Genomic DNA, 14,868 nt, shown 5'->3' with positions numbered 1-14,868 from the left:
ACATCGTCTTCCATCTTGCTTAAACGTCATGCTATGTCATGTGATGTAATTGCCGATTCCGGTTCGAGAATAAACTTTAACCCCTTCACTGCGGCGGCTATTCCACCGCAGTGCTATCGGGGCGGGGCGGCCAGCGTCGGTTGCGCTGTGCTTATGACGGAACAGTTCCGTCATGGCCCCGCCCGCTCAATAGAACACTCAGCGCAGGCGCGGAATTCGCGCCACGCATGAGCGGCGGGAGGGCCATGACGGAACCACTCCGTCATCAGCACAGCGCCACCGCAGCTGATGACGGAGCGGTTCTGTCATCAGCAGGGGAGGGGTTAATAGTTCATCAGAAGTCAGCAGAAAGTGTTCCTAAAGAAAGTTTCCAGACCCTAGTTCTGTTAACATTGTATCAGTTGAACTATATCGCCAAGACTGTGAGAATGATCGAAAGCGAAACATAGGATAAGTAGACGAGGTTGCATCACGAAATATTATCTGAAATAAAAGAAAAGGAAAATAAGAAAATTTGAAAGATTAAGATAATAAATAAGACGAGAAGCAAACAATTCTTGGAGTAAGCAATGCCATTGAAAGGAGATGTATCTGAAAGAGAGAACCAAAAGGAAAGTTATGCACGCCGAAAATAAGGTACAATAATAAAGTAAGAGTGAAAATACTGTAAATGTACAGAAATACACTCAAATTATACTGTAAACTTATGAAAGATCGGTAGTAAAAAATTCAACATTAACAGTAAACTTTATAACGATACAAGGGGAAGGGAGGGTGGGATAATGTCAGCCTCCGAGTCTTTAATGAAATCCAGATTCTCTAGTCATGGTAATAGGAGATCGCAATTTCATTACAAGATCGGAGGCTACATTATGCATGTTGGTAGCCATGTAAAACAACACCAGACATATGAGCAATTGGTTTGCAATAAAGCTGAGCGAAAGTATAGCGTTAGACCAGTCAGCGGCCTTTAGGATATCATAATGGTAGCCTTCGATCTTATAATAAAATCTCTGAATGTATTATGTAGGATTGTTTCTTTTAAACTGTCGCCGATTTGTTTAAACATAATAAATCATGTGTTCCTACTGAGTGTGTGAACCCTGTTGTCTCAATTCCTATACAAAAGAGAGCGCATCCCTCACAGGAGAGAACCCCCTCTCCCTATCGTAGAAGGTGAGTCTATGCCGGATTTCATACTGAGCTGTACTGAGTTCTTTAACCTACGATTTATATGCTCTGTTGCTAATTTACTGATGGCCCATTCTGAATTTTGACATTTAATACTTACATAGAGCCTTCAAAAATGCTATTTTGTCTGTCATTCTTATGAGAATGTTTCAGAAGCAATTTATGAGCCCATTTTGATTAAAGTGACAGCTCCCGTCTGAATCTGGGAGCACCAAATTCCGAGCTAGAGGGACGGCACCGCGCCAAAGATTGTAGTGCCTCACGCGCCGACGGCAGAGCTCTCGCCTCCTCTCTGTGACGTGAAAGGGAGGCCCCTGGGGAGAAGCACCAGCTCCCAGGACTCCTTTTCCTGAGTTTCACCTTCACACTTCCATGCGCCGGCCCCATCAACGGGAAACATGTTGGGCCTTATTTATGAAGGTCTTGTGCGTCACGTACCAGTGGCGCAAGGCCTTCATAAATGAGGCCCGTTGTTTTTACTGTGAGAACTACTAGCACATAGTCCTGTGTCATTACCTTAGATAACAGAGTAAAAATGACACTCAAGAGGGACAAAGGTTTCCGTGTGCATCGACTGTCAGCATGTGCACATGCGTGGTGAAAAAAAGGGTCCCTTGGCCTGGGTCTCCCAAGGGGAAGCTCTGGGTGCTCACGCGGGCCTCGGTCGTCATTTCACACCATGCGCGCAACACCCATTGGGCTCACGGGGCTTCAGCCCCCCCCGTCGTGTGTGTCGGCCCGCGCGGAGACAGCTTCACGGGCTGGCGAGCATCTAATTGCAGCCGCACCTGAGTGCTTAACAGGTCTTTAACCCGTTGCGTGCTGGTGACGGAACCACTCCGTCACAAGCCTCTGGTGGGCTGTGCTGGTGACGGAACGGTTCCGTCACAGCCCGCTCGCCGCGCCTGCGCGGCGCGTTCTATTAAGCAGGCGGGGCCGTGACGGAACAGTTCCGTCACAAGCACAGCCCACCCGAGGCTCGTGACGGAGCGGTTCCGTCACGAGTATGGGAGCGTCGCGGAGCCCCACCTCCCCCTTAGCACTGCGGCAGAATAGCCACCACAGCTAAGGGGTTAAAAGACCATTTACTTGTAAATTAGGCTTTTGTTATGTTTTCACCCCTTCTTACAGGCACTCTGTCTATTGTTGTTAGAATTAGTCCCCCCAACCGAAATATTTTTCAGCCCCTCCCCCCCCCCCCCCCGAAATTTGGCACTAGTTGCCCGCCTGTCTCACACCAGGTCATCACGGACACTGTGTGCTAGACTATTCCAAGCAGGGCAGTGCAGTCTTAAATGTGCTTCTGAGCCAATGGGCCAGCCAGCAGTGACTTGTAGGTAAAAACACAAGCTCACTAAAACAGCTCTCCGCCCTCCACCAGCACTGCTCCCTGAGCAGACTCTCTGCCTCAAACCTACACCCCGAGAGCAGTATTTCACCTACCCTTGTCCCCAGGAGCACAGAGAAAGAGATCTTTGTGCTCTGGTGCAGAGCAGGCAGCTGGAGCGGTACTGGCTTCGAGGCACTGAGGGGACATGAGGCCTGGGACAGAGCTCATGCAGAGGGAACATCCCTGGGGCTGGATTGGAGGAGCAGCGCCCCCTGCTGAGGGCCGCTCTCCTGGAGCCAACCTCGCCTGATAAGATGAGTGGAGCAAATAACCGATCACTGTGTTGTGTCGCAACATCATTTTATATAGCGCCTAACCATGCCTTAGAAGGCATTGGAGCGCTTTATCCGGGCAGCACGCTCTCTTTAACAAGAGGTCAGGGTGTATTTTTTAGGGGTTATCGGTGGTTTTTGGGATTAATCTTGCGCTCTCAAGGAAGCCCTTCCATGTATTTGCTCCAGCTTCTATGTGCTAGATTAAGTAATTAGGAGTTAGGGGGGATCTTAGGTTGAGGGGGGCAGGGGGGATGAATTCACATAAATGATTGGTGGTGTTCATAGATGAGCTACAAGAGATTAGATATTGTTGAACAGCCTGTCTCCTGAATGGCTACCACTCGCCCATCGCTTCAGCAAGAACAGCTGGTCAGCTCACGGGCTGGACGCAGAAAGTACTGACTGGATGCATGGATAGGGGACTATCAAGAGGTTTAGGCTCTGCGCAGCAGCAGTAACCTCATGACCATGGAACCGCGAGAGAGTGTACGGGGTAAATAATGCAAACATTGAAAAGGAGAGTCTGCAAATGATGGAGCGGACGGTTTCTGATGGTCACTCTTAGGGTCTGGCTCAAGGTATTAATTATGATAAATATAAGTGGGTCCATTTTAGACTCCCTGGCTGTGGCACGGCACACGCTGGTGGTGAGGGTAGCTTCCCAGACAGTGGCTGAGTGTGGCAACCCTGACAATGAAGAGAGGAGGATCTAGACAGGGCTACTTTCAACAACTCCATGAAACTTGCTAGCGTTGGGGGAGGGGGGCTCTGATTATTTCTCTGTTAGAAATGGGATCTCTGGTTGGCTAAGGCTTTCGCCGAAGACAGGCAGAGACCACCACTCTAGTCAGGGCAAGGGAGTTACACGCCAAAGATAACCCCTGCTCACCCCCTTTGCAGCTTGGCACGAGCAGTCAGGCTTATCCTGGAGGCAATGTGGAAAGCATTTGCGCATGCACCCACCAGCAACAACACCCCAGGCCCCCCACAAAAGGAACTCCACTCAAGGTTATATCAAAAATAGCCTTTGTATTCTCAAAACACATCAGATAGTAATCACACCATATACATTGTGCCAACTAGCATTGGGCAATATTTACAAGGGATTATATACACATGACAGGGCCACATGGACCACCGTCAGAACCATCACAAAGCAAACTTAGTAAAGAGTGAAACAGATCATAAACGTACAACCAGTAACCCCTGTTAATCACTGCACTTAGCATCAGTCTGTAACATAAACTACCTTATGCACAGTATCACATCAGGTGCAAATTACCTTCTGTGCAAACCTCACCATCATAAACACATGAGGCAATCTTCTCACAAGTCTAAACACATTAGACCCTAACCTCCTAAGTATAACTCACATTAGGGGCATAAATCACACAGTGAAACATAATCTCACTAGCATAAACCATAAGATGCAGAACAAGCTCATAATCATAAACCACAGTTTTAGACTTATCAAACAGGGTGCATAAAACATACTACAAACATTACATTTCCTAGCACCACATCGCATTAGTGCATAAATCATATTAGGGCCTGGAGCCCTATAAATCTAACCGTCCCTCTGGCCAACTGGCCATCTAAAAAGGGGGCTCAAATGCCCTATGTCCACAAAGTCAGAGCTGCTGCCTATGCAGTGAAAGTCAAGGGTGCGCCACTGCGCGAATCTAAACATGGCAGCTGCCCACTACTTGCTGGGCAGCTGGGAAAGTGTGGGGCAAAGGAGTGCGTCTCACTCCTAACTTCACAAGATGTGACCCCAAAGAACTGTGCACCTAAACGGTGCAGCTGGCACTAATTGCTGCGCAGCTGTATCTAATCAAATGGGGCATGCGCTCTCTGGCCCTTGAAATAAATGTGCCAAAGTTGGAGCCACGGGGCTCTGGACAACAATCAGCAAAAAGTTGGAGCCATCTAGGCTCTGAAAATGAATGCACACAATGGAGCCACACGGGATCTGTAATAATGATGCCAGGCAGAACTTACCCCCAAAACGTGAAGCGCCTTGGCACTTTGAATAAACATGCCCATGAGGTTGGAGCCATCTGGCTCTGAAACTAACCATGCCCATGGTTGCAGCGGCCCGCAACTGCGGTGCTACTGTGAAGCCACATAACGAAACGGCACCACTGAGCCTGGGGGACCCCCACTGGGGCCCCTTCACTCAAGTTAGCCCATCGCTAGAGCCACACAGACCCTGAAGACAAAGGCGGCCGCACCGTCGGAGCGGCCCACAACTGCGGGCCCATTCACCAAATCAGCTCTGTGCGACACGTGTGGCCTCCCCCTCAGCCGCCTCAACTTACCGGCTCTTGGCGGGGGAAGGCTCTTCAGAGTGGATGCGGCGGGCAGGCACCAGCAATGTGCCTCGTGCCCCTCCACAGGAGACAGGCTGAGGCACTTGCGGGCTCTTTCTCCTAATGGGAGCCCCACCTTCCTCACACACCATACTTCACCCGGTCCCCCGTCTCGGGACCAGGAATTCTTAGAGTGAAGCCAGAGAGGCTCCAGGCTGCCGCCTCCTTCTTCCAGCCGGATTTCAGGCCCCGCCCACATCCCGGGCAAAGGGCGCATGACTTCCGGTTCGGCCCCACGGGCCGTGGCGGTGATTCCCTATCTCGGCAGAAAACGAGGGGTAGGCTCCCTCGAGATTAAGAATATGCAGCGGGGTGGGCACCCGCTTTAATTATAGGCAAAGTCGCAGGTGGGCACCTGCGCATAAAAATGAAAGCCAAGTCGCGGGGTGGGCACCTGCGCTTAAAAATAATTAAAATAAGCGGGGTGGGCACCCGCATTAATCATAAAAAAAACAAAGACGCAGGGTGGGCACCTGCGCACTGGAAGATGAAAATTAGCGGGGTGGGCACCCGCCGCCGTTATTATAATGGGGGAATCTCTACACTGGGGACTCCCTCTTAAAAGGGCTAACAAAGGAAACAGAAAGGTCCCAGGAGTCTTTCCAGGCATCGGGGGGGAATGTAGGGCCCAGGGGCCAGCACACATGGCCCTCCAGCAGGGAGGCAGCCCTCATGGGGGTCCCTCCTGGGCCACACCAGCAGCAAGCCCCCCTCTGTCAGGATCCAAAAGAGAACAACATCATGGGGTCACAGCCCCTGCTTTTATACAACATTTTCCTTTGTCTACACCTGTAGTGCAAGGGGAGAACCAGATACAACTGGTTCTTGAGCACTTTGTTTTGCTCAGCTCCTCTCTCCCTTTCACAAGACAGGCCAGGGATATCAGACGCACCACAGGAGGTGGAGCCAGCATTGTGGAGGGAAGGTTCAGTCCTATTCAGGGCCCAGGTGCACCTCCTCCCTCCCATCTACATGCAGATCTCCCTATTCACCACCGGGCACACCCATCCTGGCCTCTGGAGTCACCCACATCATCCAGCACCTGTCAATCACAAGCCAGCCATGCAATTCACATCAGGCAGGCAGACACACTGCACACAGAAATGGCAACTTCTAAAAGTGGCACTACTCCACTAGTCGCTAAACAATAGGAGGAGTACACCCTGGAGGCACCTCAATGCCTCCGTAGAAGAGATAGAGGTGCACAAAAAGGGCAAATTAGTCCTTTGTTAGAAGACCCCTCACTCACCAACCTAGTTGGTGACATGCTTTATCATCGGGGCCCCACCCGGATGGCCGAATGCAATCCGGGTGTGCTGCGACACCTGATTAAAGTGGCCAGTTTATAACTCTATGAAAAACTCTTTATTCTAGAGTAACTGGGCAACGTCAACAATTTCTGGAATACCATGCCAGATTAAGTTGGCCTGAAGTATCAAAAGTGAAGTGAAAAATAAAAATGGTCTACATGTTTCAACCTCATGGAGAACTTTCCAGGTTTTCGTCGGGACGAATAGTGGTAAACAGGGCGGTCTACACATGCTAAGGTGTACCCTACCCTTGGCTACTGTAAAACCCCACCTTGTACTCACAGTGGGGGGGTGTGTTTCCTTTCCTGGATTCTAGAAAGGGAAAGCTTGTGGTGCTAGATAAGCGTGCCTCATGGGCGCCGGGGTCAGGAAACTTGTTTCTACCACGATTGCACGACCCAAACCGGCTGTTTCGCCTGTCCTTGACCCGCAGCGGCGCCCCGGGGGACCCTTAGGAAGGGTCGGCGTGTAGATAAGTAGTGAACAAACCCGGAAATGTTCACTACTTATCCACACGCAGAGTCAGGTCCCATCACAATCCCTTCACACATGCTAAGGCTCCATAAACTGTGCCTTCACTCATGTCCCATCACAATCCCTTCACACATGCTCAGGTTCCATAACCAGTGCCTGAACTCAGGAACCATCACAATCCCTTCAGACATCCTCTAACACATCCTCAGGTTCCATAAACTATGCCTCAACTCAGGTCCCATCACAATCCCTTCACACATCCTGTGGTTCCATAAACTGTGCCTCAACTCAGGTCCCATCACAGTCCCTTTAGACATCCTCTAACACATCCTCAGGCACCATAAACTGTGCCTCAACTCAGGTCCCATCGCAGTCCCTTCACAGATCCTCTAACACACCCTCAGGCACCATAAACTGTACCTTAACTCAGGTCCCATCAGAGTCACTTCACACATCCTCTAACACATCCTCAGGCACCATAAACTGTGTCTCAAATCAGGTCCCATCACAATCCCTTCACATATGCTAAGGCTCCATAACCTGTGCCTCAACTCAGGTCCCATCACAGTCCCTTCACACATCCTCTAACACATCCTCATGTTCCATAAACTATGCCTCAACTCAGGTCCCATCACAATCCCTTCAGACATCCTCAGGTTCCATAAACTGTGCCTCAACTCAGGTCCCATCACAATCCCTTCAGACATCCTCAGGTTCCATAAACTGTGCCTGAATTCAGGTCCCATCACAATTCCTTCACATATGGTCAGGCTCCATAACCTGTGCCTGAACTAAGAACCCATCACAATCCCTTCACACATCCTCAGGTTACATAAACTGTGCCTCAACTCAGGTCCCATCACAGTCACTTCACACATCCTCTAACACATCCTCAGGCACCATAAACTGTGCCTCAAATCAGGTCCCATCACAATCCCTTCACATATGCTCAGGCTCCATAAACTGTGCCTTAACTCAGGTCCCATCACAGTCACTTCACACAACCTCTAGGAAAGACACGGCTTGGTAGTTCGGGCTAGAGTGTTCCCGTGAGGCACAGGGTCAAGGCTGATTTGCATATAGCCAGTGTCTGACCTAGGGTGGTGTGGAGTGCAAAAAAACGATGGATTTAGGCCCAGATCTTTGTACAGGGGTGAATGTAAGACATTGTTCTGCATTCTGTCCATCAACTGTGTTTTTTGCAATTAACTCAGATCCCATCACAATCCCTTCACTCGTGCTCAGGCTCCATAACCTGTGCCTAAAGTCAGGTCCTATCACAATCCCTTCACATATGCTCAGGCTCCATAACCTGTGCCTGAACTCAGGTCCCATCACATTCCCTTCACACATCCTCTAACACGTCGTCCGGTTCCATAAACTGTCCCTCAACTCAGGTCCCATCACAATCCCTTCACACATCCTCAGGTTCCATAAACTGTCCCTCAACTTAGGTCCCATCACAATACCTTCACACATCCTTAGGTACCATAAGCTGTGACTCAACCCAGGTCCCATCACAATACCTTCACACATCCTCAGGTTCCATAAACTGTCCCTCAACTTAGGTTCCATCACAATACCTTCACACATCCTCAGGTTCCATAAGCTGTGCCTCAACTCAGGTCCCATCACAATACCTTCACACATCCTCAGGCTCCATAACCTGTGCCTGAAGTCAGGTCCGATCACATTCCCTTCACACATCCTCTAACACATCGTCCGGTTCCATAAACTGTCCCTCAACTCAGGTCCCATCACAATCCCTTCACATATCCTCAGGTTCCATGAGCTGTGCCGCAACTCAGGTCCCATCACAATCCCTTCACACATCCTCAGGTTCCATAAGCTGTGCCACACCTCAGGTCCCATCACAATCCCTTCACACATCCTCAGGTTCCATAAACTGTCCCTCAACTCAGGTCCCATCACAATACCTTCACACATCCTCAGGTTCCATAAGCTGTGCTTTAACTCAGGTCCCTTCACACATGCTCAGGGTCCATAACCTGTGCCCGAAGTCAGGTCCGATCACATTCCCTTCACACATCCTCTAACACATCGTCCGGTTCCATAAACTGTCCCTCAACTCAGGTCCCATCACAATCCCTTCACATATCCCCAGGTTCCATGAGCTGTGCCGCAACTCAGGTCCCATCACAATACCTTCACACATCCTCAGGTTCCATAAGCTGTGCCACAACTCAGGTCCCATCACAATCCCTTCACACATCCTCAGGTTCCATAAGCTGTGCCACAACTCAGGTCCCATCACAATACCTTCACACATCCTCAGGCTCCATAACCTGTGCCTGAAGTCAGGTCCGATCACATTCCCTTCACACATCCTCTAACACATCGTCCGGTTCCATAAACTGTCCCTCAACTCAGGTCCCATCACAATCCCTTCACATATCCTCAGGTTCCATGAGCTGTGCCGGAACTCAGGTCCCATCACAATACCTTCACACATCCTCAGGTTCCATAAGCTGTGCCACAACTCAGGTCCCATCACAATCCCTTCACACATCCTCAGGTTCCATAAGCTGTGCCACAACTCAGGTCCCATCAGAACCCCTTCACATATCCTCAGGTTTATAAACTGTCCCTCAACTCAGGTCCCATCACAATACCTTTACACATCCTTAGGTTCCATAAGCGTTGCCTCAACTCAGGTCCCTTCACAGTCCCTTCACACATGCTCAGGCTCCATAACCTATGCCACACATCCTCTAACACGTAGTCCGGTTGAATAAACTGTCCCTCAACTCAGGTCCCATCACAATACCTTCACACATCCTCAGGTTCCATACACTGTGCCTCAACTCAGGTCCCATCACAATACCTTCACTCATCCTTAGGTTCCATAGACTGTGCCTCAAATCAGGTCCCATCACAATACCTTCACACATCCTCAGGTTACATAAACTGTGCATCAACTCAGGTCCCTTCACAATCCCTTCACACATGCTCAGGCTCCATAACCTGTGCCTGAAGTCAGGTCCGATCACATTCCCTTCAGACATCCTCTAACACGTCGTCCGGTTTCATAAACTGTCCCTCAACTCAGGTCCCATCACAATCCCTTCACACATCCTCAGGTTCCATAAGCTGTGCCACAACTCAGGTCCCATCACAATCCCTTCACACATCCTCAGGTTCCATAAGCTGTGCCTGAACTCAGGTCCCATCTTATTCCCTTCACACATCCTCTAACACGTCGTCCGGTTCCATAAACCGTCCCTCAACTCAGGTCCCATCACAATCCATTCAGACATCCTCAGGTTCCATAAACTGTCCCTAAACTCAGATCCCATCACAATCCCTTCACTCATGCTCAGGCTCCATAACCTGTGCCTGAAGTCAGGTCCCATCACAATCCCTTCACATATGCTCAGGCTCCATAACCTGTCCCTCAACTCAGATCCCATCACAATCCTTTCACACATCCTCAGGTTCCATAAACTGTCCCTCAACTCAGGTCCCATCACAATCCCTTCACACATCCTCAGGTTCCATAAACTTTCCCTCAACTCAGGTCCCATCACAATACCTTCACACATCCTCAGGTACCATAAGCTGTGCCTCAACTCAGGTCCCATCACAATACCTTCACACATCCTCAGGTTCCATAAACTGTCCCTCAACTTAGGTTCCATCACAATACCTTCACACATCCTCAGGTTCCATAAGCTGTGCCTCAACTCAGGTCCCATCACAATACCTTCACACATCCTCAGGCTCCATAACCTGTGCCTGAAGTCAGGTCCGATCACATTCCCTTCACACATCCTCTAACACGTCGTCCGGTTCCATAAACTGTCCCTCAACTCAGGTCCCATCACATTCCCTTCACACATCCTCTAAAATGTCGTCTGTTGGACAGGCCTCGTGAAGGGCTCGCTCCCTCCCCGCATGACAGAGCCCAGACACCGGCTCTCCCGGTGCCACCAGAAGAGCAACCCCGACGACCCACAGAAGCAACCCGCAACCCGTCCCCTACGGGACGCCTGCTCCCGGACATCTCTGTATCACTGGCCCGGGCCACCGTCAGCACCATTGCCCGGCCCAGCCGCCATCTTGGACACTGCACCACGAGGCCGCGTGGCCTCAGCTTGACCCCAACCCTGGGCCTGGCCAGGCCCCGACATCCCGGCACCACCATCCACCCAGGAGGTGAACCGACCACTTGGTAGGTCAATGGGAGAGAGGAGTGTCGATGGCTCTCCCCCGCCAGGTGCCGATCGCCCCCAGCCTCCCCGGGCGCTGGCTCCACCCCCCTGCTGGGTGTCTGGACTCCCTCATCCCGGACCTCCCGACCTCCAAGAGAGAGGGTCCGGACATCAAAGGAGGCCAGACCTATAACTGGGGCAGCTCCAGAGCAGGAAGGCAGTTGTATCCTGGAGTCGAGAGACACCTAGAAGAACTCATCCTTGACGGACTGTTGGCGCTGCCACAGCCCTGCCTTGTGAACCTTCGTCGAGCCTGCTGGCGCTGCCGCGGCATTCTGCAACCTTCCTCCTCGACGGGACCTGCTGGCGCTGCCGCGGCCCTCTGCAACCTACATCGTCTTCGGGACCTGCTGGCGCTGCCGCGGCCCTCTGCAACCTACATCGTCTTCGGGACCTGCTGGTGCTGCATCGGCCCTCTGCAACCTACATCGTCGTCGGGACTTGCTGGCGCTGCCGCGGCCCTCCTCAAGTGAGACTTGCCATCCGAGCCTGCTGGCGCTGCCGCGGCCCGACCTTCCAGAACTCCGAGCTTGAGGATTGTGAGCTATCCATCAGACCACCTCAATACCAGAAAGGTATCAAGACTGTCCCGCTACCCCCTTTCCCTTCCAGAGACTAGAATTGAGAGGACCCTCGTGTACCGATCTCACTGTACCGTGATACTTTGCTTCGAGAACTGCATATAAAAAGCCTTAACCTTATCTCTGTGTGGTGTCCATCTGTGGGGGGGAAGTTACTTGTCTGTACGATCGCTGGAGACGGCCCTCACCGGAGGCCCCTCCCCTTGTCCTCGGCCGACCCTCCAGGTCCCCGTCTAATATCGTCCAGTTCCATAAACTGTCCCTCAACTCAGGTCCCATCACAATCCATTCAGACATCCTCAGGTTCCATAAACTGTCCCTCAACTCAGATCCCATCACAATCCCTTCACTCATGCTCAGGCTCCATAACCTGTGCCTGAAGTCAGGTCCCATCACAATCCCTTCACATATGCTCAGGCTCCATAACCTGTCCCTCAACTCAGATCCCATCACAATCCTTTCACACATCCTCAGGTTCAATAAACTGTCCCTCAACTCAGGTCCCATCACAATACCTTCGCACATCATCAGGTTCCATAAACTGTCCCTCAACTCAGGTCCCATCACAATACCTTCACACATCCTCAGGTTCCATATGCTGTGCCTCAACTCAGGTTCCATCACAATACCTTCACACATCCTCAGGTTCCATAAACTGTCCCTCAACTTAGGTCCCATCACAATACCTTCACACATCCTCAGGTTCCATAAGCTGTGCCTCAACTCAGGTCCCATCACAATACCTTCACACATCCTCAGGTTCCTTAAGCTGTGCCTCAACTCAGGTCCCATCACAATACCTTCACACATCCTCAGGTTCCATAAACTGTCCCTCAGCTCAGGTCCCATCACAATACCTTCACACATCCTCGGGTTCCATAAACTGTCCCTCAACTCGGGTCCCATCACAATCCCTTCACACATCCTCAGGTTCTATAAACTGTCCCTCAACTCAAATCCCATCACAATCCCTTCACTCATGCTCAGGCTCCATAACCTGTGCTTGAAGTCAGGTCCCATTACAATCCCTTCACATATGCTCAGGCTCCATAACCTGTGCCTGAAGTCAGGTCCCATCACAATCCCTTCACATATGCTCAGGCTCCATAAACGGTGCCTGAAGTCAGGTCCCATCACATTCCCTTCACACATCCTCTAACACGTCGTCTGGTTCCATAAGTTGTGCCTCAACTCAGGTCCCATCACAATACCTTCACACATCCTCTAACACGTCGTCCGGTTCCATAAGCTGTGCCTCAACTCAGGTCCCATCACAATACCTTCACACACATCCTCAGGTTCCATAGACTGTGCCTCAACTCAGGTCCCATCACAATACCTTCACACATCCTCAGGTTCCATAGACTGTGCCTCAACTCAGGTCCCATCACAATACCTTCACACATCCTCTAACACATCGTCCGGTTCCATAAGCTGTGCCTCAACTCAGGTCCCATCTCAATCCCTTCACACATCCTCTAACACGTCGTACGGTTCCATAAGCTGTGCCTCAACTCAGGTCCCATCACAATACCTTCACACACATCCTCAGGTTCCATAAACTGTCCCTCAACTCAGGTCCCATCACAATACCTTCGCACATCATCAGGTTCCATAAACTGTCCCTCAACTCAGGTCCCATCACAATACCTTCACACATCCTCAAGTTCCATAAGCTGTGCCTCAACTCAGGTCCCATCACAATACCTTCACACATCCTCAGGTTCCATAAGCTGTGCCTCAACTCAGGTCCCATCACAATACCTTCACACATCCTCAGGCTCCATAACCTGTGCCTGAAGTCAGGTCCGATCACATTCCCTTCACACATCCTCTAACACGTCGTCCGGTTCCATAAACTGTCCCTCAACTCAGGTCCCATCACATTCCCTTCACACATCCTCTAAAATGTCGTCTGTTGGACAGGCCTCGTGAAGGGCTCGCTCCCTCCCCGCATGACAGAGCCCAGACACCGGCTCTCCCGGTGCCACCAGAAGAGCAACCCCGACGACCCACAGAAGCAACCCGCAACCCGTCCCCTACGGGACGCCTGCTCCCGGACATCTCTGTATCACTGGCCCGGGCCACCGTCATCACCATTGCCCGGCCCAGCCGCCATCTTGGACACTGCACCACGAGGCCGCGTGGCCTCAGCTCGACCCCAACCCTGGGCCTGGCCAGGCCCCGACATCCCGGCACCACCATCCACCCAGGAGGTGAACCGACCACTTGGTAGGTCAATGGGAGAGAGGAGTGTCGATGGCTCTCCCCCGCCAGGCGCCGATCGCCCCCAGCCTCCCCGGGCGCTGGCTCCACCCCCCTGCTGGGTGTCTGGACTCCCTCATCCCGGACCTCCCGACCTCCAAGAGAGAGGGTCCGGACATCAAAGGAGGCCAGACCTATAACTGGGGCAGCTCCAGAGCAGGAAGGCAGTTGTATCCTGGAGTCGAGAGACACCTAGAAGAACTCATCCTTGACGGACTGTTGGCGCTGCCACAGCCCTGCCTTGTGAACCTTCGTCGAGCCTGCTGGCGCTGCCGCGGCATTCTGCAACCTTCCTCCTCGACGGGACCTGCTGGCGCTGCCGCGGCCCTCTGCAACCTACATCGTCTTCGGGACCTGCTGGCGCTGCCGCGGCCCTCTGCAACCTACATCGTCTTCGGGACCTGCTGGTGCTGCACCGGCCCTCTGCAACCTACATCGTCGTCGGGACTTGCTGGCGCTGCCGCGGCCCTCCTCAAGTGAGACTTGCCATCCGAGCCTGCTGGCGCTGCCGCGGCCCGACCTTCCAGAACTCCGAGCTTGAGGATTGTGAGCTATCCATCAGACCACCTCAATACCAGAAAGGTATCAAGACTGTCCCGCTACCCCCTTTCCCTTCCAGAGACTAGAATTGAGAGGACCCTCGTGTACCGATCTCACTGTACCGTGATACTTTGCTTCGAGAACTGCATATAAAAAGCCTTAACCTTATCTCTGTGTGGTGTCCATCTGTGGGGGGGAAGTTACTCGTCTGTACGATCGCTGGAGACGGCCCTCACCG

The sequence above is a fragment of the Lissotriton vulgaris genome, unplaced genomic scaffold (genome assembly GCF_964263255.1).
Source record: "Lissotriton vulgaris unplaced genomic scaffold, aLisVul1.2 SCAFFOLD_341, whole genome shotgun sequence".
NCBI lineage: Eukaryota > Metazoa > Chordata > Amphibia > Caudata > Salamandridae > Lissotriton > Lissotriton vulgaris.
This window is presented reverse-complemented; position numbering follows the sequence as displayed.